Here is a 22,906-nt window from a genome sequence, read left to right on the forward strand (position 1 = left end):
CACTATATTTCATAGTAATTTTCAAATATGGTAATGTATTATAATAGAATTTTTACATATAATACTTCCAACGGCATTTTTTCTCTACTCGCCATTCGCAAGGTTATTTCGCTCATTAAAAAGCTATGAAATTACATACTGCAAATATAAAGACTTACTGATTAATTACGTATTTTGGCGAATTGTAACTGTCAAGCGAAGCACAAAGCGTGGATGTGAATGCAGTTAAACAAAAGTCTCGGATTTGAAATTAAAATGAAATTAATAAAAGTCAATTAAACACAAAAGTTAAAATACGAGCTTCACAACGAAAATAAACAAAAAATATTAAATAATAAAAAATCTTTTATTTTGGCAAATTGAAAGTGCGCTAACAAAATAAACGAAGCGCAACCACCCGTATTGCGCTGTCGCGCTGTCAGCAAATGAGGGTCAGAGGTGTTGAAACCACTTCTAACTCACCGCTACATATAGTAGAAGTAAATTACAGGTAGCTTTTAACTGTCAAGCAGCAAGTGTTTTTATTATTTGTTTATATAATTTTTAGTGACAGAGTTGACAGAGAATCGCATGGTTAACCCTAGGCTAGACAAAAGTCAAGCCAGGTAATTTATCAAGTGTGTTGATAACGCTTCGTAGATGCCCTGTAGGAAATTGAAAATTTATTTTACCTCTAACGAGTACGACGGCTTGGGTTTCTTGAAACAAGCGGTATAAGAAGGTAGTAAGGAAGAACTAAATTCGGGTGTAACCGGAACCGGACCGGAAATTGTTTCAGTTGTTGGCAAAACTTTTGTTGAGTACCCACTTCAGTACAGACCCGATTTTACCTATTATTGCCAATACCACATACTATTAATATGCTACATACTAAAAAATGCTTCCTGAGTTTCATAAAATATCTCACTCACAATCGCCAATCATATCGAGTAAAGTCAGCTGGAATTTCGAAAATCCGCATATTAGTTAAATGAGGGCTAGATCAAATTTTCGACCAATTTTGTCTATTCTAGGCACAAAGATACATTGTCATTTTTAGTTCGAAAATGTTTTTATCAACTACATATGTATATGGGGGTTCAGGGAAATATTTACCCAATTCAACCCATTTTTGATACTCAGAGGTTATCAGGAAGAATTTGAATTTTAATTGTATATCTCATTGTTTTCGTGAGCGAATAAAATTTGGACTCTTTTTAAGAGGAGTGTGGCAATAAGGAGCAATGTCTGACAATAAACTCTTTTGTGTATGGAAAGATTTATCTGATTAAGTAGGACATATTGCTAAAATCAGAGCCAGCGTAATTTTTTCACCCGAGAGTACTTTTTTCCTGCAAAGCTTGTCCATACCAAAACTTTAAGGCCTTTTCTTGTTCAAGGCCTACAACAGTTCTCAAATTTTCTTAATATTCTTGTATAACTTGTGCCAATTATGCGAGACCATTCTATAATTGTGCCATAAGAAGCCACTCTATATGCTGTATGGTAAAGTAAGAACACCTATAAATTGGTGTTGCCACAATAGACAATTGTAAAAACATATGCACATGCAAATATACATTTATAATTTGTTTCTTTGCCTTTGTTTCTACTCTATATCGGCGTCTGCAATGACCTTTTCTAACACAATCAGCATGAACTGAGCTACGCGTTGCGAATTTTCGCTTGTAAAACTCCACTAAAATAAAAATCGAAGGAAAAACAAAGCGACTGTGAATAACATAATTGAGGCTTTGGAGTTAGTTTTCTATATATAAGCATATGATCCGTTTATGTATGTGTAAATGTTTGTGTAGATTACCAAAAGTAAGCCTTGTAAGCCACTAAAGAGCACCTTATTACAGAAATCGTTTCTTATAATTCATGTATTTACGAAGTGCTGATCAACATTAGGGTGGTCTCAATTAAATAAAAAAACGGCAATAAAAACCTTACATGCAGACAGTTTGAAATAAATTGTTATATGCAGACTCCTTTTAATAGAAGCCCATTTTTAGGTTGATATATTTCAGTAATAAATATTTTTAAGTAACTTCAGGAATTTTTACCTTACGACTATGTCATATTTTTCATATGTACCATATGTATTAGCCTGTAAATGATACTTTGTTATTATGTCACAAGCAACTACAACAGTTTAAGATAAATGATAATCTCAATCTATAGCATTTCAGTATTTTGTATCAGATGGCAACTCCGTTTAAAATTTTTAGACCACAAAATTTCTGAAACGTCTATTTTCGGTATTCACTTTGTAGTACATATAATAATGATGAAAGGTAGATTTTATTTGTGTGTAAGTGGCAACTCTGTTTTAATATTTTTTATGCCAAAACTTTTCTTGACACCTAACGTTTGGAATTTATGTATGTATATGGTAGCATTTGCTGTAACATAGATGCTTTTTAATTTTATCTCTTTGTGTAGGTAGGTGGCAACACTGTTTACATATTTTTATAGATTAGTGTCGAAGTGTTTTTAAATATGTTTCTCAAATATCTGATCGATCTATTTTTTTTCATAGTAAATTTTATTCTTTACATAGAATATGGCAACACTGTTTTAATATTTTTTATGCCGAAACCTTTCTTAGTGCCTATTCTTTAGTATGTATGTGGTAGAAATGTTGTAAAATAAATGTTTTTTCGTTTATTTTTGTGAGGGTGGCAACGCCGACAACAAGTTTTTTAATTTTTATTTAATATCTAAGTATTTTTAAAAGAGTTTTTAACATATCTGTTCTATCTTTCTCTTGAATATTCATAGCTTGAAGCTAATTTAATTATTTAGTTAGAAGATGGCAACTCTGTTTTAATATTATTATGTATGTCGAAAACTTTCTTAATACCTGTCGTTTGAAATTTATATTGCAGTAATGATGTAAAATAGCTGTATTTTGTTAATTTTTGTCAAGGTGGCACCTCTAGTAGAAAGTTTTTTATATGCATTTAATATTTAAATTTTTTTAAATTAGTTTTCGAAATATCTTGCTTTTAATAGCTATTCACTTTTTATACATACATTAATCGAATTCATTTTTTTTCCAACTTTTTAAAAAATTAAAACGAAATCTTACAAAAATATCTTTGTGTATGAGTCTTTTAATCACTTTTTATAGATTGAATTGAATTTAATTTTTCCAAATTGCGGCAACCCTTTCTAAAATAAAAAAAATCGAAAGTTGGCAGTTCTTTGAAAAATAAAAAATAAAAATTTTCTTAAAAACATTATATTTTTGTAAGAGTCTTTAAGAATTATACATACTTAGATTTACCCCAGTAAGACATAACTCAAGCGGTAGAAGACAAAAAAGAAGTGAAAAGAAGAAAAAAAAAGTGAAAAAAATTAAAGAACACGACCAACCTAGTATGTAGGTGCTCACACATTACGATGGGAATTTCATTAAGTATGTACTCAATATTGTGTGGGCGCTGCAATTTTTGACGAAGTTTCTTTCTCACACTGTCACCTCTTACTTCCTCAAAGTTTTTGTTGTTTTCTTTTCTGGAATTATCTTGCGATACCTACATTTACAGTCATACTGCATACATATGCAGCCCTTTATTCACTTTGCTATAATGCTACGCTTATATGGTTTATCTTGCATTTTTTTTTACGATTTTCTGTTTTGATTATGCTTTCGTTTTTTCTTTTAGCCGGTGTCAGAGTTTTTTTCTTAACACACTTTTTCTTGCTGACACAGATATTCTTTTGCAGCAACAAATAAAATCGGCATTAAATACGAAGTACGAAAATATCTGCAGTCCACATATTTTGAATGTTTACAAGAATAGTTTTGGTCAGGTTGAATGACTTCGATTTCCAATTCGCGGTTCAAATTGATATTTAGTGTCTTAATGTCGAGTTGCATGCGCGGAAAATGTTATGGATTTCATGGAATGGGATGCTACAAGTATAACTCAATTGCTAAGGTTTTAATGCAATGCGCGGTAGAAATCATGCCAAGGTTTGCTGCATGCCAAATTTCAAAACAAAATTGACTTTCAAAAAGCATAAGCCCTCTCAAGTTCGAATTGGAATTCAGTGAGTGCTTGTGAGTACTTAGAGAAGCTCAACCTCTCGACCTTAAGTGCCATTAAAAATTATTGGAAATAATTGCTGGTGCTTAGTAAACACTTATTACTGACTAACGCATGTTACTTGTACAAGTACATCACGAATGTACTCGTACGTATGTTATTGTAATGATAATTGGATTAGGGAAAGGCGAAGTATTGAAAAATTAATGATTTTTCTGCCATAAAAATAGTAAATAATTTATTTTTGATGAAAATCCGTAAAAAAAAAAATCAAAATTTTTACTGCAGCGCCAACTGGCGTTAGCCTAAAAAATAATCATTCGACTATAGACAATTCATAAAGTATATCAAGCTGACATATTTCAGCGACTTAGAGACAGCGGTCGTGCTCGCTAGATCATGTCGTCCAAATGAATGAAAGACTCCAGCTCTTAGAGAATTCAATGCAGTACCCGCCGGTGAAGCAGGGGGAGAAGGCTTGACTACATTTGAAATCTCAAATTGGCGTCAAACAGCGAAAAGAAAGAGCGACTGGCGCGATGTTGCAAACTCGGCTAAACCCGCGTAAGCGGTGTCAACGTCATTATATAAAGAAGAAGATACCGCTTGAGTGAGTATTTGGAGCAGTTCACCAGATCTTTGATAAAATAAAGGGTTATACTACCAAGCCTATCTGTGTCCCATCGGCGACCTTTTGACCATGGATGGTTCTCGTTAACAATATCCTACAAGTAAAAGTTAGCAGAAATCTAGTATTTCCCAAGAAGTTAGAAACATATTCGCGAAATAATTATGAAACCGTCAGCTTCGTCTTGCAGAATTAAGAAAATAATCAAGGATCACATCTAGGTTAGGTTAGGTTTGATGGCTACATGTAGTCTTACTTGATGCCATAAAAGCATCAGCGAAGCGTGCCCAATAAAAATTTGCTGAAGCGTTTAATTTCTTTCTCTACAAGTTCGGTGAGACATCTGAGAGTGTTAACTCCTAAGTATTTAAGCCCTATTCTCGGCATTGGATGGAAGTGCTGAGATAATCGCACACGCCTTCTTCCACAGAGTTTCTGCAGTTGGCGTCCGATGACATTCTCAACCTTACAGCATGGATGTCGATAGAGCAATTGGCCACAACTAAAATTAAGTTAAAGTCACTGAGGACAAAGAGCTCGTAGGATCTCTTACGATCGATCTTGAGAATCTTGCAACAGCACATGAACTGACCAGCTATTTAGTAGTATAATACACGAGGAATTGGGAGCTCCGGTCCGTTCCCATTCTACTGATAACGGCACTAAGGTAGCCTTACACTCCTTGCCTACTCATCAACTTTACAATTGCCGTCAATTCCGCTGTAACTTGGCACCCATATTAGTATTATCAAAAAATGAGTCGTTCCCATGGATGACGTGGTTAAGCATTCTTTAAGCTGCCTTGAACGTACGTTTAGTGAGCTCAAGGCTAGTATCGCCGCCCTGCTATCAGAGTGGATAGTACCTTCTACGAAGCAGTAAATCTACAGCTACCTTAATGGCAGCAATCTCGAATCAAGGGCTACATTATCGCCCTTGTTAGTAAGTTCTAAGGAGCTCAAACATAGAAAATTGCTTTAATAAATCAAAAATCAATAAGGTAATAAAATGTTTAAAGTTCACGTTTCTCATAAAATTGTTTTACCGGAACAGATTAGCATTAATTTTTAGAACAAACAAATAAACAAGCTGTATAAGTAGGCATACAACTTGCATTCAAAGATTTAGAACTTTCAGCATTCTTTTTATACTGTTTTTAATCACTCTTTCTTCTAGATACTAACGAATTCCTAATTAGACATTTCGAACAAACGTCCATAATCCATTAATTTCGAATTTTCGGTCGCTTCTAACTCGTTAACAAATTTCTCCACATAACTAGTATGCATGCATAAGTATTTGTGACCGTGTGAAGATATACTCGTATTTGTTGGAAAAAAATATCAGTAACGTGTATTTTATAATTTCACTTTTCAATATATTTAAACCAATTTATTCATTTGGATGAAATTTGTGGAAAGACAAAGAGCTGTTTGAATGCTTTTATACTTATGCACATTTGTACATACATATATACATATGCGTATGTATATGAGTGTGTATAAAGCGTTATTAACAAGCATTACCAGTTGGGGTTTCTCGAGTGCAGATATGGAGTGAATGATGTCGATTGCTTATTTGCGAATGGCATCGGAATTACCGGCATGTGCGGGAACGTCTAAAGCCATTTGACAGCACGAAAGCTAATCCATGCGCGTCATGTTAATCGTGTATAATGATAATTATATTGATTAAAACTGGTCTGTGGGTTAAGCTCGGTTATACTTAAAATAATAATGTCACTTTCCAATACTTTTCTCTACAATCGCTTACATAATTATATGCATGTCTACAATAGATAAGTCAAACATAGTCTAATTATAAGCCAAAAATGGCATGATCTCTGACTTGTTGTATTAAACCAGCCCCGAATGGCAGAGTATTAACTAAAATATCGGAAGAATTCAGGAATGAAAATATGTGTCCAATTACATAAAAAAACTCGAATCGACATGTAAATGAAAGTTAAAAATAAAAAGAAGCATGAACAAGTAAGAAAAGGCTAAGTTCGGGTGTAACCGAACATTTCATACTCCCGTAATTTGCAAAATTTAGGACTGAAGCCGTTCGACCTTGCCGCATTTGGGAGGAAGAATAATCTGGATAGATTCAAAAGCCCTCATTTCATTCAGAAATACCAATGGTTTGGTGTGGTTTGTTGACTGGTAGAATCAGACCGATTTCTTCAAAAATGATGGTTTAGAGAACGTAACTGTCAATGACGACCATTATCGCGCCAAGATCAACGATTATTTGAAGCCTGAAATTGAAGCCACAAATGGTTTCAACATGACGGCGCAACTTCCCACACATCGCACCAGTCAATGGACTTAACACCTCAGTGAGCAGTTAATTCTAATTTTGAACCGGTCGATTGGCCACATTTCGTTTCATGTAGGAATATGTAAAGTCCTAAATCCGTGCAGACAATCTCGTTTCGATTCAGGGCTTGGAGCAAAACTTCACGCCTGTCATTCGTCAGTTAACAGTCGAAATCTTTGAACGAGATATCGAAAATTGGACTCAACGGATGAAACATTTGAGACGTAGCGGCGGTCAACATTTGAAAGAGATAATCTTTAAAAAAGGAATGTTCTTCGGAATAATAATAAACATTCCCCATTAAATTTGAAGTTGCTGTGCCTTTTATGTAAGTGAGAACCTCAAAATGAATCACTCTCCATTTGATGTCTGATGTTGAAATCGGTCAAGTAGTTCTTGTGATGGGTGTAGGATTTCACCTAAATGTACGCGGTTAATTTAAATAATTTCCTCCATAACATCCTAGTTATGAAATTTAATGCTTTTGCCAGCGATTTTTCTGGCTTTTAGGAAATACTTAAAACGTTTCTTCTCGGTTGATTTAAGGACAGGGCCAGGCGGTTACAACAACAACAACAACGGACGGACATTCAGTTAAGGGAATTTCAATAAATAATGGTTATATATACTAAATAAACAAAACTGGTCGGGAACTTCCCGGAAGACTTTATCTGCCTGTTATGACTTTTAGTAAAATTTTTTAAGCTTACATTGAAGATTCCCTAAGTTGGACGATAATCGAATTGACATCCAACTTAAAAGGTACGGTCCAAATTTATTTATTCTCTCAGCTCTGGAAGTTTTCCTCTGCGTTGGAAAGACTAAAGGAAACTCACCGTTGAGTCATTCAATGAAAACGTGTGTTAGACTCGGTCAAAAATTATTTGAAGGTTATAGCGCTAAAGAGGAAAACGAAAAATAGGCCTTTCGAATTTATATACAAACAATTTATATACACACATACATTTATAGCTCATTAGAAATTCGGTTTGGGCTCATGCCTATTGTTTCTACAAATCAATAAACGGTGGCTTAATTTGCAGCACTGAAATTTGCAAACTCGTGTAATTATTACTTTGGACACAAAATTACACTTTCGATTTTAATAGAAACCAAATAAGCAAAAAAATTAATCAAATGTTTTGCCAAAATTAATGTTTTAATTGCCTCGCCTTAAGCAACCGTCAACCAGAGTCTAGTTCACAACAAAAGCAATTAAAACGTGTTTGCCGCTGGTTTGTTTGCCGTCGAGACGTGGATGTCACTGCTCGTATATTTGTCTGTACGTATGTATGTAGCTCTGTGCCATTCAAGTAACCACCAACCGGCTTATCATTGTGTTCCACTGACAGCCCAGATTCCAAAACTACTGGTTACTAAGTCACGCATGCGCAGCAACCCGTTCAGCGGGTATGTCATCTTCGATAGGCTCAAAATAAGACCAGTGTAGGCGCCCGCCGAACTGCTCGTTGCCTTATCAGTATAAATGCGAAAGTGAATTTCTCTTTCATTTAAGCGTGGAATGAAGACTTCTTCCTAAACCATTATGCCTCTTTGTAGAAATCTAACATTTGTCATTTAAACGAGCATCTGCATTTGCTCATGTATGTGTGTTTGTGTACGCATTGCTTATATTGCAGTACAGAAGACAAGTCAATATGCAATGATTCAAGAGACAGCGGAAAAATAATGAACCCACTGCATAACACGTGATTTTGCAAAATGATATTTGGTTTTTGTGTTGTTTTGCTGAAATGCTTCACAGCGCACAGTGGGACTGAATTGGGTTGTTCGTTGTATATATTGTTGATGGTTGGGAGCTTCAAATTATCGGCAGATTTAACATAATAGCCGGGACTAGTAAAAAAGCTTACGCAGAATGACATTAACCACCACCAAAAACTCTGTCCCTACCCCTTTAATGCTGGAAAAAGTGATACGTGCCGTCGATCTGAAACGGAGTGACACTGTCTACCCTAAAAAGTAGGCCTGGTACTGTGGTACGCAGAGGGTATTGACATAGTAGGCTTTAACAAAGAAGCGAAGGATATTGGACATGTGGTGAACGAGGAACAGATAAAGCACCTTGCGGTCACACACAATGATTCCTCGCGTCTTGGGAACTACGTCATTGTTGAAAGCTATAGTAACGAATCCGTAGGCAATTGAGAAGCACATCCCACTCTCGACGAACAAAAATTACGTTTTATAGGTTTCTCATTATTACTGTCCTATTAAAAAAAAAATGAACGAACGTACTGGTTAGGCCATATTGTTGGCTCGAAAGTTAATGCTCCAACGAAAAAAACCTTCGACTTGAGACTCACGAGTGCACAGCGAACGCAAGGGCAACGGCGCTCAAGCAACCAGTAGGAGGACCCAGTGCATAGCGACCAGTCTGCGCTTGTGATCTAAAGCTGGGGTGACCGCGCAAAGGTTAGATGCAATGGTGAAGTTTTTTGTTTTCGGCCAAAGAAGAAGAAAAGTAGTGTTAAGTATATCGTTTAAATTATTATTTTCACGTCGTCATAATAATATTTACTTGGAAATAAATAGAACTACAATCAAAGAAAATCACAACCGAAGTTTTCGATTTCCAAGCCAACAGGGTCTGAGAAGAGAATGAGAAAAGTAGTTTTGACAGTGACGTTATAGTATGTTACGGTTATTCAAAAAACACTATCGCACAAAGTTATATGGATCAGGTTTTTTCTATATAAAATCAATTTATTTAACCTCAAGTGTGCCTAACATTGACCTTTATCAGGTAATACATCCTTTCCTAGAAAGGAAGGATTTTCCTGAAAAATTTACTCGGAAGCCTCAGATTAATTTGATAAATTATTAAATAGAAGATAATTTTTGAACATTATTTCAACAACTTCACAGCCACCACACCACGATGCACCAACCAGTGCTCTACTTCGACACCTTACCCCTGCGCAGAGTTGCAACAGTCTTTCTCACATGGCGTGTGGTGCAGTAGTGGCAACAATTGCTGTTATTGAATAATTGCCTCATTCCGGTTAACAGTACTTGTGTGGTTAGTCCGCCATACACAGAAATTTACATGCAGATACAGAGCAGATGTAGAACTCATAAAATATTGATGAGCATATAAAATGTTTTTTTTTTTTCTTTTTTTTTAGTTTCTAACTCTGCAACGCTTAGTGGCAGACTTTTATTCATAGATTTGTATGTTGGTGAGCATAAATATGAGTATGAACATTTCAGTATGTATGTATGTATATACGAGTTCGGGATAACGAAATGTCAACCGGTAGTCGGCTTGAAATTATAGTTCACGAAAGAGTTTATCTGCATAAATGTGTGGATTATATTGATAAACTTATGGAAGACCTAGGATTTGTGAGTAATCCTCGTAGGAAGATGACTCAACAAAGCGCAACTTTTTGGACGAATTAGGAAAAAGAAACCACTCCTGTCAAAACGGCACATCAAAATTCAAATGGCATTTGCAAAGGCGCACAGAGACAAACCAGCAGAATTTTAAAGGAACATGCTTTGGAGCGACGGTATCAAGATAAATGGATGGGTTTAGATGGAAAAAATATTGTTACGTCGTTACAAAAAAAAAAAAAAAAAAAAAAAAAAAAAAAAAAAAAAAAAAAAAAAAAAAAAAAAAAAAAAAAAAAAAAAAAACATTAAGCACGCTGGTGGAAGTATCATGGCCTGGGCGAGTTTGCATTGCATGGCGTCCCGTTTTCAGTATATGAATATACTAAAAAATTAAAAATAAAATTACTGTTTGTATTGGAATCCACGCCGATAAACTGGATATTTAAGCAAGACAATGATCCGAAGCACACGGAAAAGGTAATAAGGCATTGGCTCGACATAAAAAAAAATATATTATTGGATTGGCTGCGCAAAGCTCGGAACTGAATCCAATAGAAAATTTATGGAATGATGTCAAGATCAAAATAATAATAATAATAAAAATATTTTTTTAAAATTGTTATTCCCTTTTCGGATTGTGCTATTTATGTGTCCCAGCTGCCTTAGAGTATATTGATGTTTTCGTATTWTTTTAACGGTAATGGAATAATAATTGTTTTAGTAATATGAAAATGAATAATTATTAATATAAAACGCATGCCTCTTTAACTCCGTGAGTTGAGRAATAAATAAATGTTTTTTATTTGATTGTCAAGTGTGCTATTAATGTGCCCATGGCTGTATATTCTCACATATGTAATATTGCAAATTAACACTATATAGTACTGAGAGTGTCAACAAGGCAATGAAGTCACCCATCTTCATTTCTCTCTCGAAAAATGTACTCATATTTRTTCCCCTTGCACCAGAAGCGAAATTCCGCGATTCATAAATGCTATTTTTAATGCTTATGCTCCATTTGCAGCTTTGGTATATTAATTTGCATGTGGGCMTGTACTTTACATAATATGCTATTGAGTGCTTACATATAGCTTTTACTTCTAGATGTTATCTAGATGCTTAACGATTTTTTYGTGTTCGAAAGCGAACAAATTGGCGATTGTGGATTGACACTACATTAACCTGGATTCTATGATTTTGTGGGACGAAAACTGAAGTATCTTAAATCCCAGCAGCCTCAACCATCCAGTGGAACTAATAATATCATATCAGAGCTTATCCCCCTTGAAAGTTTCTGAAAAGCATAAGATGTATTGTCGAAATACATTGTGTTGTAATATAATCAGGAATTSTGAATGCAACATATAAATTGTGTATGTGTGATCTCTTGCAGGGAATTATCTACAAAAGTCTAACCAAGCCTAACCTGTAAACAATAGAGTTGTCTGTATTCACACCACAAAAATAAAAATTTATTTAAGTTAATGCTATACATGCTTTCTGAGTAATTTCGCTTATCTGATTGGCATGTTAAATCGATTGAAACACTCCAGAATGCTTTCACATAGAAATAGTAGCACATACATATACTCGCACATATATATATACTTATGTATGTATTTCTATTTAAATTTCCACACGTGTTAATTTATTAGCCTCTTCTACAGTTTGTGACTTAGAGCATTTAGCGAATTCAAGTTCAAAGTAAAGGTAAATAATAACTGGGAAACCAGTTTCGCTAATAATCTCCTACAAATTATAATAATTAAGATGTTGAAAACTGTTTTCATTTGTTTGTTTTGAATTTACAACAAGATAAAGTCTGTAACAATTTATAATAATAATGCAAAGTTATTTCATTGTTTCTCTAAGTAAATCGGGATTAACTGAGGGTCTGCGGACGAGGTACAAACTGCGTCAAACACTGTTTGATTTTGAGTAAAAATACCAGCTTATATTTCATATATTTTAAGTTAATTAGTCTATTTATAAAATATTTGTTCATAAATTTTTATATTCAAATAACCCTGCGAAAGGCGTCAGGGGAAGTCAAATCTGAAAATGTGGGTGGCCAGTCAAACATCACCTCTCTTTATCATCGGTTATTTTGTGATCGAGCGAACCTGTAACCGCAAATGCCATATTTACGCATTTGAAGCAAATATATAGAGCTAACATCAATCGAAAACTTCGCTGAAATTTTAGGGTTTTTTTTTTGAAAAAAAAAAAAAAATTTGTTTGCCAAAAATCCAATTTTCAGTTTTTTTCTTCGTCCAAGTTTTAAGTTAAGGTCAACTTTTTTTTTACATTAGATGATCCTGTAATCAGTTATCTTGCCAACGCGGGTGCATCTTTTTTCCGAGAGGTCACCGGAAATGGCGCCGCAACGGCGTTAAAATAATGATAATAAACCATAAAATATACAATTTACTATAAATTTAATACTGTTTTTTGCCCGAGGAAAACCATGTAATCCTTTAAGGGCTATCTATTAAGAGCTATCGCTTGTTAATTTCAAAACTAAATGCCGCTTTTGCATGTATGTATATCGAAAATTTATGTATGTATATATTTCAAAGTATATTCGGAAAATTTACAGTTGATCCGGCAAATAGTTTCGGAGATATGAGTTTACTTGTCAAAAACTGTTAACTTAATGAATTCCTCTCTCAAAACTTTATTATTATTTCCTCGAAACGCTGTTTTCATGGTCGTTGAGGAAAGATTCTATCAAACCACTAAACCGATCGACTTGAGCTCTTATATATTTGTTTAGGCAATGATCGAAGGAATAACATTTTTTTAATAATTTCAATTTTATCGGCCACTCTGAAGTGTAATTTTGTAACAAAAACGAACTTTTTTTAGAAGCCTCCGTTTTGTCAAAAATCTAAATTTTTTTTCCAAAGTAGATTAAAAAGTAACATATGTCTACATATGTATAAAATTAAAAAAATAAAAAACTTTAATTTCGGTTGCACCGAAACCATAATACCCTTCACAAATACAAAAATTCCATACGAGCACTTGATTCCGATCGTTCAATTTCAGATCGATATATCAAAAATTGAGATTGATTGCATTGTACATCTACAGACAGACAGACGACTCTGCTTCTAATGTTGCTCATTTAGATAAGTATATACATACATTAGTATATTAGTATATACTTTAAGAGGCCTCCAACATTTCCTTCTGGGTGTTACACGCATCGTGTCATACTTAATATGCCCTGTTCAGGGTATAAAAATAACTATAAGCGTCAGCGTGTTTCAGGAACATCGCCAATTAGCACTTTCACTCAATCGATGATTATGTTTTATTGAACTGGCCAAATGTTTTATTCGCTGGCTATTTGTGTTAATTGAAAAAGTAATCGGTTGATTATTTGAGTGAACTTTAATAATTCACCGACAAAGTAAAACGGATATTTATTGCCAAAGTTGTTTTTGAAAAATGTAACCTAACTCACACGGCAACCTTTGTATATAAAGACATTCAACAGTAAGTCAGCTGTAAAGGTTATATTTGCCGAAATTCCAAATATCAACAAAAAAAAATAAATAAATAAATAAATAAAAAAATCCTAAAATACTGGTAAGTACTATATACATAAATATATGTACATATATAATACTATATACCATATACTTACATATATGTCAGGTATATGAAGAATAGAGAACAAAATAAAAATTACACTCAATTTCCTAAGCGAGGAATTGCATTGTTGTATGTACACAGTGTCTACGTGACTTTGCTGGCAAACATTTCATTCGGATGTGCATATATGTATGTATTTATATATACATATGGGTATATAGTGCATATAAATAAGCGTATTTCAAAATAAACAAAAGCAAAATCTCAAACGCCATCAGTAGCGCTCTTTAATTGTAGAATTCATTCGTCTTACAAAGCTCCAGCCGGCATCCTCCTACAACAACAACATGTGACAGATATTTATTTGTAATATTGTGTGTTGCTGAAGCTTTGTGGCTGCGTTATCACCACATTACCGATACTTTAATAGAACTTGCAACGCGATCTGGCATTAACATTAAATATATGTATATAAGCATTTAAGTATATAATAATGTGCTTATCGTCTTGGTCTTTTACGTAGTAGAAAAAACCATTCCCTTTTTATACCCTCAACAGTGGGATATAATTAGGTTTTATGAAATTTATAATACGCAGAAGGGTCCTATGAAGTGGTGAAGTAATATATATACTTATGTAGGTAAAATAAATGAATAATCATCGAGATGAGCTGAGTCGACTTAGTTATATCACAAACTGTCCCAATTAAATTTGAAGATTCTGTGTTTTTTCCTTAAAAAAGTAGAGAATTTCGAAATGGATTACCCTTTATTAACCGATCAAAATTCTATTTATGTATTCTATTGAATGGTATTATAGCTTCGATACAGCCGCAGTTTTCCTTCCTTTCACTGATTTAGCTAGACTTTAGAGATATCTCTTAAAATTCGCATATAAGTGTAGTAAATAAATCATTGTACTTCAATATATTTATGTAGGTTTATCAAAGTTCATATAGAATGAGTTCAATGTAAAACAACCAAAGTTCTCTCAAATGTAAACTTTTTTCAAATGATCAGAAAGAATATCAACAGCGTCCAATAATTACTTCAGCTGATATCGGGTGTCACTTTTAAGAGAAAATTGTGTGTATAATCATAAATCACACTATATATATATATGTTACAGTCATAACTATATATTTACTAGTAAGTGTGAATCTATTGCAGCACACTTGTGTACGTATAGAGAGGCATTCATTTCAATCAACACAATGCAGTCGGGCAACTATCGTCTCTTTCTCGTTGTCAACCAGCATGAAAAACTAAATACAATTTGCTCAATATTCATATACAATTCATAATTTATAAAGTAAATATACTACAAACACATACACTTTAAATGTACGCTTATTTATAGACATTAGTATAAAAATTGTTTATGTTTTCGAGATTTTTTGGAATATTCGAGTACGGAATTTGTCGGCATGACCCGGCAAAGCTCTTCTAACCCAAATAATAATTCAGAGCAGAGTATCGGAAGTGCTCAGATTAAAAATATACGGAGAACTTCTTAGCTTTTTATACTACAAACAGTGACATAGGTGAACTCTTATCTCAAAAGGAATATTTAATTGTACATACAAATGTATTTAAGATTATTTTTGTGAATATGGATGATTAGAATTTCATTTCAGAAGAAAGCAAAGAGCGTGCAACGGTATGTGTGAATACTTTACAAGCTTTTCAATTGCCAAATGTAAAAAGGGTTCTACTTTTTAAGGTCTGCATATACACCAATCTATGTATCCGAAACATATGTATGTTCATCAATATATAAGATACATGTGTGTAAGTGTAAATAAACGTTTATTGCTAGCATATGATTATTTTTAAGTTTATGTGAACGAAATATACACATACATACATATGTACATCCTCCGTTTCAGATAAGACATTTTCCAAAATTAAAGCGGAAAAGAGTTTATTATGGAACTTTTGTTTTTGGTTTCCAGAATTTTCCTATATTTTGGTGATAAGCAACTTACTGGATTATTCCTAAGATTTTCTTTTACATTTTGATATATAGTATACTATATAAGTAAATATAAATAAAATCAATGCATTATACCTGTCTCTTATACACATCTAGATGTGTATAAGAGACAGCATACATACATATGTACATCCTCCGTTTCAGATAAGACATTTTCCAAAATTAAAGCGGAAAAGAGTTTATTATGGAACTTTTGTTTTTGGTTTCCAGAATTTTCCTATATTTTGGTGATAAGCAACTTACTGGATTATTCCTAAGATTTTCTTTTACATTTTGATATATAGTATACTATATAAGTAAATATAAATAAAATCAATGCATTATACTGTTGTAACTGGAAGCTAGATTATATAAGAATTTATTATTATATAAGTTCTGTTTACCTAAAACTAATCGAGACAGAGCTTGTCCGCGGTGGACTCGTAAACTACTGAACCGATTTTAATAAAATTTGGCACACCGTATACAGTTTGAACCAACTTAGAAGACAAAATAGTAAAGACAATTCAAAAATAAAAGATACAGTGAAAGCTCTATTAAGCTGACAAATCTATTAACTGGACAGAAAGGCTGGTAACCAGACATTGAGAAAGCAGCCTTAAATTGCACCGAAACTAAATACCCTTCACATGCGCTTTTCTGTTAGTAATTATTTGTTCAGTTTGTATGGAAGCTATATGCTATAGTAATCCGATCTGAAAATTTCGTGAAGACGTCAAATGTGAGAGTTTTCCCTACATGAACTTGATTCCGATTGTTCAGTTTGTATGGCAGCTATATGTTATAGTTAACCGATCTAAACAATTTCTTCGGAGATTACATTGTTCGCTCAGGAAATGTGAAAGTTTTTCATACAAGAACGTGATTCCGATAGTTCAGTTTGTATGGCAACTATATGCTACAGTAATCCGATCTGAACAATTTCTTCAGAGATTACATTGTTGCCTCAAAGAATAATCTATACCAAATTTCGCGAATATATCTTGTCAAATGTGAAAGTTTTCCATACAAGAACTTGATTCCGATTGTTCCGTTTGTATGGCAGCTATATGTTATAGTTAACCGATCTAAACGATTTCTTCGGAGATTACATTGTTCGCTCAGGAAATGTGAAAGTTTTTCATACAAGAACGTGATTCCGATCGTTCAGTTAGTATGGCAACTATATGCTATAGTTAACCGATTTGAACAATTTCTTCGGAGATTATATTTTTGCTTTAGAAAATARCCTGTGCCAACTTTTATGGAAATACATTGTGAAATGTGCAAATTTTCCATACAAGAACGTGATTCCGATCGTTCAGTTTGTATGGCAGCTATATGCTACAGTAATCCGATCTGAACAATTTCTTCAGAGATTACATTGTTGCCTCAAAAAATAAGCTATACCAAATTTCGCGAATATATCTTGTCAAATGTGAAAGTTTTCCATACAAGAACTTGATTCCGATCGTTCAGTTTGTATGGTAGCTGTATGCTATAGATAACCGATTTGAACAATTTCTTCGGATATTATATTTTTGCTTTAGAAAATAATTTGGGCCAACTTTTATGGAAATACATTGTGAAATGTGCAAATTTTCCATACAAGAACGTGATTCCGATCGTTCAGTTTGTATGGCAGCTATATGTTATAGTGGTCGATATCGGCAGTTCTGACTAATGAGCAGCTTCTTGAAGAGAAAATGACGTTTGCAAAATTTCAAAACGATATCTTAAAAACTGAGGGACTAGTTCGTAAATATACAGACAGACGGACAGACAGACAGACAGACAGACGGACATGGCTAAATCGACTCAGCTCGACATACTGATCATTTATATATATACTTTATAGAGTCTCCGACCCTTCCTTCTGGGTGTTACAAACTCCATGACAAACTTAATATACCCTGTTCAGGGTATAAAAATGTATACCACGGCAACGCTTGGCCAGATCCACTAGTAAAAGTATATAACCAATCAGCAAAAAACCATCTCAGTTTAAATCGGTCCAAGCGATAACTTGAGTAAAAATTTAGATGTTTTGTCAAAACGGAGCACAAGTTTCTTGGCACCATGGGAACACTGGTATTGCAGATGAGTGGAATCGGACAAAACTTCATTATGTCGAGAGGAAAATGTTGAGCTGTTTCCATCTCATCTGCTTCCATACTGTTGCTGCAGATGGCTTTTGGTAGGATTGCTAGACTTACAGCGTGACCTATTTAAAGCCCCAAAATAGGGCGAGGATAGTCTTACTGAGGGCAATCGATCGATCTTGGGCCAAAAGTTTCCTACGCAGCGCATGTACTGATTGTGGCCCAACGCTGACTAAGCTTCCGCGAAGCCCATTTAGCAGTAGAACACAAGAGGATACGGGAGTACCGACCTGTCCTATCGAAAGCGATTGTAGGTTGCTTTTTCTTGCTAGATCATCAGCATAATAGTTTCCTGCGATTCTGCTCTGGCCTAACACCCCTACTAGTCTTATCACAAAGCCACTTGTTGGTATTGTTAGCGAGGTTAGGAACTCTTTGATAGCCCTGAAAGGTCTCTTAATGAGTTTAAGGCTAGTATCACCGTTCTGCTATCTGTGTGGATGGTCACTTCTATGAAAGTGACTACACTCCAGTCCAAAGCAGTAAATCTACTGCTACCGTAACGGCTGCAACTTCGGCCTGGAAGACACTGCATTAGTAAGGAAGTCTTAAACTGGTGATGTATATTAAATTTAGCAATGGAGCATGACCACCTTTATGTGAAAAGCGATATTTCAGAACCTACTCAACCAATTTCAACAAAGTACGGTACATGACATTATCCTTACATTCTTATATCACAGTATAAAAATTGACAAACTCAGACAAGAATAATATACTTTAAATTCCATCTGATCCGTTCGATTTACTGTATACAAATCTTAAAAAATATCTAAAAGTTATTAAAATCGGACCATAACCCCTGGTACTGGTGCTAAAGCTGATCGCTTTTAGCGAAAATATCAAAAATATGTGAAATAAAATATCGAAATTCGAAGAAAATCCCAGCCCGCGTAATATAATATAAAGTTTTCCGAATTTCTGGTTGACTTTTTAGCTTAAAATTTCGGTCAATATACATATAAGTCCCTTTAGCAAGATTTAATGAACGTATAATAAAACATTTTCTGTGGTTTAATTGTACAGAGACATGTTTAGACTTGGAAGGGACTTTTCTCTTCAACTACTTCAGCTTCTAAGCTGCAACCAAGAGTAAAAATATGGCAATTTTACGAATCTTTCGCGTTTTTATAGAAAAATTAGCAATAAATCAATTTTAATGCTAAAGCTTGCAAAATATTAAAATATCTAACTTTTAAACAGCCAGACAAAAAATCTGTGCGCAAAGCTTTTATTTTGGTAACACTTTAAATAAAAATGTCTTGTGAGCTTATTGTTGCCGGATTTTATTTGTCTATGGACAAACTGTATTGTTTGGTAAGCACTTGGCTTTTGTGCGGTTGCAGTTTTTGAAGAAAAACTGTTGAACAAACAAACATCTCAAGATTTACAAGCTCTGGTAGCAAATAATGGCAGTGAACAAAAGCACTCGCGAAATAGGCAATATTGTCAAAAAACCACATATGGTACTAGAGTTCAGTAAATTATTGTTAAAAGTAAATTCAAAAAGACTGCTGCTACCAAAAAAAACTTTCCCCGCCCAGGCTAATAGTAGAGTTGCTCGAAGTAACGAGGCACAACCCAAAATATCCGATGTCACTATCGCTAAATTAGTGTGTTCACTCACAAGCTGTTTGGTTTCACATATTTTTAGGGCGTAAACACATTCATCGAAGAAAAATATTGCGAAACTTTTATTATATTCCAAGATATTATATCCATTATTAAAATGAATTTTAGGATTCTATAATTTTTACAGACCAGTCCAAATTTAATTTATTTGAATCAAATAGTCTACGAAAATTAGGTCAAGCAAACTGGGGGCTGCATTTTGGCGAGGGAATTGGAGCAAATGGTGTCGGTAATATTCGAACGAATTATGAAAAAAAAATTGACTACTTGGTAATATTAAAAAATAATCATTACCAGCGAAACTCAATCTGATTGGTGGCTACTGCTTTGTTCATTAAAATGACTTAAAGCTGTTGCGTAAGTCTCATCCTCCCCAGAATCTAGACCTCAATCCCATTGAACACATATGGACGCATATGGAGACGAAGTTACGAGAGCGCAAAGTAATAAGATTAATGCTGCTTTGCAGTAAATATGGGCAAATATTGTTATCTAATTTATACATATACATTTCGTCGATTTCAAAAGTAATTTTGCCCTTTATGCCGCTATGTCTTAATTTAGTATCTTATAGAGCTGCTGAGCTGAATAGAGAAGACACAATCTTCTACAAGAGTGTACCACTGCTGGCGTCCGTCGATGACATCGATATCATTGGCTTCAACAATCACGTCGTTAGTTCTGCACTCTCCAGGTTGGACGAAGAGCGACACAAATGGGTCTCGTAATGAACGAGGGTAAGAGGAAATACCTCCTGTCATCAAACAAACAGTCGTCACACTCCCGACTTGGCTCCCAAAGTCGTATTTTCGACTATATTTTAACCAGTATTAATACCAACAACAACGACAACCTCGAAATCCAACGCAGAATAACTTTTACCACAGGTGCTTCTTCGGACAAAGTAGGCAATTGAGAAATAAAGTTCTCTCTCGACGAATAAAGACCAAATTTGACAAGTCGCTCAAGGGTGCAACGTCATGGACGAAGGCAACATCTGATGAGTCAGCGTTACAAGTTTTCGAGAGAAAGGTTCTGACAGGATTTCTCACAGGATTTGTAAAAAAAAAAAAATCGGGGTTACTTGGAATAACAAAAATTTAATTCAAATGTTACTTCACTTAATTTTTAATGCATTATTTGCAACTGTATTTACTAGTTATTTTTTGGTTCACAGAATGTATGTATTTGAAAGCGTGATTGGTATCCTTAGCTTAGCTTAGCTACAAATTTCATTTCAAATTGACTCAAACCCTACAGAAATGAGATACTTATTGGCATATCAAGTTGTCAGTGCCTCGCCAGTGCTGATTATAAGTCAAACCAATAGTTTCAAACAAACACATATGTATGTATGTACATATCTATTACACACCAACATGCATGTGTATGTATGGATGAATGTGGGGCACCGCTATGGAAATTTCGATATTTGCGGTTGCACAAGCGTTTACCTGTAACTGAAGCACCGTCGATGAAAGAATTACTGTTAAATTTCCCGTTGAGCTACTGCAAATGAAGCTATATTTATCTGCCAGCACAACATAATTTACATACATATGTACATGCTTAAATATAAACCTTTATGTTCATACAAAGCAAAATTCACCCGATCAGTAGCGGGGCAAAAGCAACAGAAATCATGAACGCGCTTTTAACGTTTATTGGGGCACCACAAAAGTTACAGTAAAAATACTATCACAAAACAATAACAAAGCAAGACGTTGCTAAAGCTTATAAACAAATCGATAAGCGCTTACTTGACTCCGGCCAGGCTTTCTTCTGCGTAACAGCGCTCTGCGTGTTATTTCGTATTTTTTTCTTTTTTGCCCGCACGCAATTTACCGGATAAATTCTATAATATTTACAAACACACTTTTCTTCGTACCTAAAATTGCTTTACGACTTTCGTTGCTCTCTCACCGGCTGGTGTGTTTACTCGTGTATCTTTTGTTGGCTTCTTCCCAGCTCTCCTTGTGCGCTCTCTGCACGCGTAAGTGTATGCCTTTTTGCTGTTGTTTTAAGTACCTTTGGTTTGGATTTTGTCTCCTGGCACTCGCGCTGCACTTGACCAGCGTTGACTAATGACCGAACACAATTAATGCACCCACAATAGAGATTGTATATTTTTAATTGTAATAATTTGTTGCTTCAGGAACTGTCCTCGATTGCCGGACGCACACCCACTTAATCACAAACCGCACTTATGTATATATTATATGTACATATGTACATATGTATGTACAATAGCATACAGTGGCACTCGCGTTTATTCACTCTGCAACGTAATCTAACAACTGACTTTTAGTCCGCCAACATCATTGATATAAATATTCAATTTTCCAAGCGCGTGAAATTATTATTTTTTTTTTTCGTTTGTTTATTTATTTACTGAATACAGTCCGACGACGCATCGGTTTGTACGCGATTCTCAACTTCTTCCCACTTGGACTGTGTCGCGCATTGTGCTGGCTTTTATTTAAGTTGCTGAGATTCATAAGGCAAATTTAGTGTATGGTGAATTTGCGCAAAGCCATTCTCTCCTCAATGCACCATAGGTGTGGTGAATACAGCGTGTGAAAAAGAGTTGTTTTGCTAGGCGGTCGCGAGCATTGCCGTTATAGTGAGCATAAGAATTTGTTGTTACAGCATTGAACAGCTGTTGGGGTTGTTGTGTACAGCTGGTCAATAGTAATACTATTTGATATATGAAAAAAAAACTGTTAGAAATCGGAAAGTCAAAACTAGAGATATATAGTTTCATATTAATGAAGTATTTAAGAACCTTATGACAAAAGGAATCTTTAAAAATTAAGAAAGATTAAATTATAGCTCTCGAGAGCTCGATTGGAATTTAAATTGCGAGTTACAATCAGTGCCTCAAAAAATTACCTTCGGCTTCGGGTTAAAAATGTTGTTATGCGTCAAAAAACCCAAAAAATTTTAGTCAAATCAACGCTTCGCTGTTTTTGTTGAATGATATAGCTGCATAAGGGTGGTCTACGCCAATAAAGAAGAAAAATGTATATTTAAAAAACCCCACATTTGGAAATTTGACGAAGATCGGTTTTTAGCACATATAAAGTTTTTTTTTTGAATTGTTAAAATTATAACAATTTCCTGAAATTGTAAAAACAATATTGGTATAATCAGGCATTCACTAATGCTGAAAAATGCAACACTGC

The 22,906-nt window shown here is 34.4% G+C and overlaps 1 protein-coding gene across 2 annotated transcripts in view; it reads right to left on the reverse strand.

Annotated features, from left to right (window-relative positions):
- The window catches only part of LOC108966948 (prolyl 4-hydroxylase subunit alpha-1), a 51,322-nt gene extending 29,147 nt beyond the window's left edge, over window positions 1-22,175 (reverse strand). Inside the window, exon 1 of one of the 2 annotated variants that reach the window (XM_018930113.1) lies at window positions 21,610-22,175. The gene's annotated coding sequence lies outside the window, so the exon portion shown is untranslated. The other variant, XM_018930114.1, reaches the window with a different exon arrangement.
- Between the last annotated feature and the right edge of the window lie 731 nt (window positions 22,176-22,906).

This window comes from Bactrocera latifrons, unplaced genomic scaffold (genome assembly GCF_001853355.1).
Source record: "Bactrocera latifrons isolate USDA-ARS-PBARC rearing strain unplaced genomic scaffold, ASM185335v1 scaffold_171, whole genome shotgun sequence".
Taxonomy (NCBI): Eukaryota; Metazoa; Arthropoda; class Insecta; order Diptera; family Tephritidae; genus Bactrocera; species Bactrocera latifrons.